The sequence below is a fragment of the Malania oleifera genome, chromosome 10 (genome assembly GCF_029873635.1).
Source record: "Malania oleifera isolate guangnan ecotype guangnan chromosome 10, ASM2987363v1, whole genome shotgun sequence".
In the NCBI taxonomy this organism is placed as follows: Eukaryota; Viridiplantae; Streptophyta; class Magnoliopsida; order Santalales; family Ximeniaceae; genus Malania; species Malania oleifera.
In genome coordinates this window covers 59,105,699-59,110,405 of record NC_080426.1, presented here as the reverse complement: position 1 = coordinate 59,110,405, position 4,707 = coordinate 59,105,699, and positions in this window count along the sequence as shown.

Sequence of the window (4,707 nt, the reverse complement as noted above, 5' to 3'; positions counted from 1 at the left end):
CAGGTCCATCTTGGATCTGCCAATTCCTCATGAACACTGGTAGGAATTTGACATATGGAGAGTTTTTGTGCAAATTTCTTAAGAGGTTCAGAGAGTTCCTTGGTGGATACATAGTTAGCAATAGGATACCTCGACCTTCGTTCCTCAATATCTAGAGAGTATCTATTAGGTGGCGTGCCATGATTGTACATATGAGGTAAGACATAACCCATAGAAGCATCTATATCATCGGTATGTAAGGGTGTAATAACATTACGTACCTCAGGAGTATTCTCAGGAGATGATTCGGCTGGCACTTCAGAGGGAGGGGATATAGGTTCAGTCTCAGATGTTGCATGCTCTGCATTAAGATATATCTTAGCTTCACAGTTCACAATGCCTAAGTTATCATTCAGCCCATCCTGCCCCTCATGTTCACGTGGCCCCTCATTTGGAGCCAACCAATCAAACTCATTTGGTGCCTCATGTTGGAACCAATTCAACTCTTCATTATGTATCTCCCCTTGAAGAGGAGAAGTAGGTACCGAAGAGGAAAAAAGCATATCAGTCTCCAAGAATTGGACATCCATAGTCACGTAGAGTCTACGGGTGGTAGGATCATAGCACCGATACCCTTTTTGATGGACGCCATAGCCCAAAAACAAACACCGACATGCACACGAATCAAGTTTAGTGCGCTGGTTCTTGTGGAGATACACATAGACAACACACCCAAAGATGCGAGGAGGAAGCATTAGTGTAGTAGGTAGTGACACATAAGTAGAAAGACATTGGAGTGGTGTCTTAAAGGATAAAACCTTGGAAGGCATTTGGTTAAGAAGATGGACAGCAGTTGAGATGACATCGGTCCAAAAACATTTGGGCATATGAGCACCGAGAAGCAAAGCATGGGCTGCCTCAAGCACATGTCTATTCTTCCTCTCGACAACACCATTCTGTTGAGGTGTTTGTGAGAATGAAGTTTCATGAATTAAACCATGTTGAGTAAAGTATGCTTTAAGGTGCTTATTGACATATTCACCACCATTATCAGAGCGGAGAACCTTTATGGTGGCACCATATTGAGTACCAACCATAACATGGAATGTTTCAAACACACTAAGAACCTCATCTTTGTGTTTCATCAAGTAAATCCATGTTATACGAGAACAATCATCCACAAAAATCAAAAACCAACGAAATCCAGACATATTAGTAACAGGTGAGGGCCCCTATACATCAGAGTGAATTAACGTAAATGGAGTGTCACTTTTATTCATGCTTAAAGGATAGGTAGCGCGATGGCTCTTAGCCAAAATACAAGTGTCACATTTCAAATCAGGAGTCTGTAAATGCTTAAACAAATCAGGAAAAACATGCTTTAAATAATGAAAAGATGGGTGTCCCAAGCGTCGATGCCACAGCAAAAGTAGTGTCTCTTTATCGGCATGCAGATGGTTCATGTGATTGGCCTGGCCGATGCTAATGTCTTCCACATAATATAATCCCTCCCTCTTACTACCACATCCAATTATCTTCTCAGTGAGAATATCCTGAATAAGACAGAAATTGAAATAAATAAGCACAACACACCCAAGGTCTGCAGTAAGCTGACTTACAGACAACAATTTATGGGATAAAGACGGAACAAGTAAAGTATTAGATAAATGCAGGGATGGAGATAAAGTCACAGAACCAGCGCCAGTGACTAGTGAGATAACACCATTTGCATTGGCTATGCTGGTGCATCGCGGAAGAGAGGTATGAGAGTAGTTCGAGGCAGCAAAAGTCATATGGTCAGTGGCCCCCGAGTTAAGAAGCCATGCACTACAGTCTGCATCTCGATGGGAGGTAGGAAGAGCAAGACCAGGGATACCTGAGTTCAAATTAGGAGGAGCATCCATGGACGTTGCAGCTAGTTGTATAAGAGAGAGATGAGGCTCTACAGCAACAACAGCAGCTGTGCCTGAATTTCCATTCGTTCCAGTTCCAGTAGGACGTTTACAGGCTTGAAGGTCATGCCACCAATTAGGGTATCCATTTAACTTGAAATAGGTTTCACGTGTGTGCTCCTAGTTTCCACAATGAGAACATTTTTTTGAATCAGTGTAATTTCGAGGCTTGGAAAATTTACCAGGGACAAAGGTGCTTAACGTAAGTGATTTTGAGGCCAAGACAGCCCCCTGGAGCCCATTAGGGTCATGGGTAGTCATAACCTGCTGTCGAATAGCCTCCTGTGTAACACAGGCATACGCTTATTCGACAGTAGGAAATGGTTTCATTTGCAAAACATCAGCCCGTATTTTGTCTAGCCGATCGTCAAAACCATCCAAAAACACATAAACACGGTCTTCCTGTATGATATAGTTATAATGCTGAATATCAACAGAGCATTCCATAGGATTTGGACGGCAAAAATCAATTCACGCCACAAGCCCTGCAACTCAGTATAATATTTTTCCAGCAAGCTAGTGGCTTGCTTTAGCCGTGTCACACGGCGTCGAAGATCATACACTTGTGATGTATCACTACCATCAAAGAAGGTAATGGCAATGGAATCCCAAACCGCCTTTGTTGTAGGAAACCGAATAAAATTGCCAATCAAGGACGAATCCATGGAAGAAATTAACCAACCTTTAACAATGGTGTTATCGATGCGCCACTTGCGAAAGGAGGGATCAGTGGATAGCGGCTGGGGAAAGTCGCCATTAATGTACCCCAGTTTATCCTTGCCAGAGATATACATCTCAACAACCTGGGACCACAATGCATAGTTGGAACCGTCCAACTTAATGTCGATTAGAGCAGCGGATGTTTCAGTGGTGATGGTCGAGGTCCGAGTGTTATTCAAAACCTCGGTCATCCTTGTAGTCGATTCAAGGATAAAATCAGAGAGATTGGACATGTCGCTAGAAGAGTTCAAATCATCAGAGTCTGCCATGAATAGAGGTATGGTTAGGATGCAATACAGGAAGCCAAAACTCGTTTGGCTCTAATACCATGTAAAAAATCTATCTTTTGTATTCTACACCCATCTTTTTTTCTTTTTCTTTTTTTCAGTCGTCTGTCCTTTCTTATATACAAAAAACTTAACTTTGCTCTACGGTTTTTCATCTCCTAGACTTAAGCTAACCACCCTGATTTATGGGATGTTACAAATTTCAAAAGCCTCAAATCTCTCTTGGTTGTTTACAATGACAGCTCACGCCAACAGTTTGATCCTTTTACACAATTATATATATTCCAATGTGCATGTTTGGGGGTTTTTACACATCATAGTTATTGACAAGCATTATGTTATGTTCACTAATGAGTGAAATTATAAGTTAGTCAATCTACAATTATACTATTTAGAAAAAAGTGATTTTAATTGTTTTTATACTTTGAGCTGGTACAATTAACAATCACTACTTACCAATTTTGCATATATAAATGCATCTACCACCCAAATTAGGTTCAACAATATTAATGAAACTTGTTGAGGTCTACACAAAATATTAATCTACTATTATACTATGTAGTATCGGAGAAATTATTTGGTAGACTGAGTCTATCACATCATTTAAAGGTTAATTCAATTAAATGTTGACAACTCTTATATAGACACATCAACAAATCCTTGTCAATGGTTCCTTCACGAAATAAGCTCGACTTTCCTTTCTTATTTATGATATAGATGCATTTTTTTGCCTTTCTTATGTATTTAAATTTATACAATTTTTCTTTAAAAAAATCACACTGAAATGTAGAAAAAATAATAATAATAAATTTTGAGTTTGAGACGTAGCATAATCTTATTTACTTGAGGAAAATAAAAATTACATTTCCTTGTGCCATGGATCTAAATTTGAGAGTGTGTATATAACTGCTCAAAAATATAAACGATCTTAAAATGTAAATAGATTATAAAAGTTAGTTTATCAAATTTTTAATGTGTGTCACGTCATAATAATATTAGTATATATAAATAATAAAAATATATATATTTTTTAATAATTGAGAAAAGAAGATGATATATATAATATTTTAAAAATCACTTTTCTAATGATTCGTCATTCAGAAATATATAAAAATATATTATATTATTTATTATATTATATTATATTTATTTTATGACTCATAACTCCTACCTAGGCAAGCCCTTTGGACCCATACAAGTGATAATAAATTGGTGGAATGAAAATATTTCAATCCACTCATTGACACATCCCTAATAATTCACTAGGCCAACCATAAGACGCATTATAAAAAGTTAAGAAAAACTTTTATAATCTACTTATATGTCCATTTTATATTCTTTTTTTTTTTTTTGATAAATATGTACTCTCAATTTTATATATATATTCTACTAGTTAATTTATTTTTTTGTAACTTAATTTATTTTTTTCCTTTCATCGTGTAAATAAAATCATGTTATGTCTTGAACTCAAAATTTTTTTTTCGATTTTTAATATGTTTTTTATTTTAAAAATATATAAACTTAGCAAAAGATGTATTTATTTTATGAAGGTTTTGCCTTACCATAAAATGAGAGGTTATGCAGAGTGCAGCATTAAATGTATATATACATATATATATATATATATATACATATATATATATATATATATCAATTGAAAAAGAGATTTGAGGCAGCTTAATGAAATGCATGCATATGTTAATTAGTAGGTAGGCAGGAGAGAGAGAGAGAGAGAGAGAGAGAGAGAGAGAGAGAGAGAGAGGAACAGG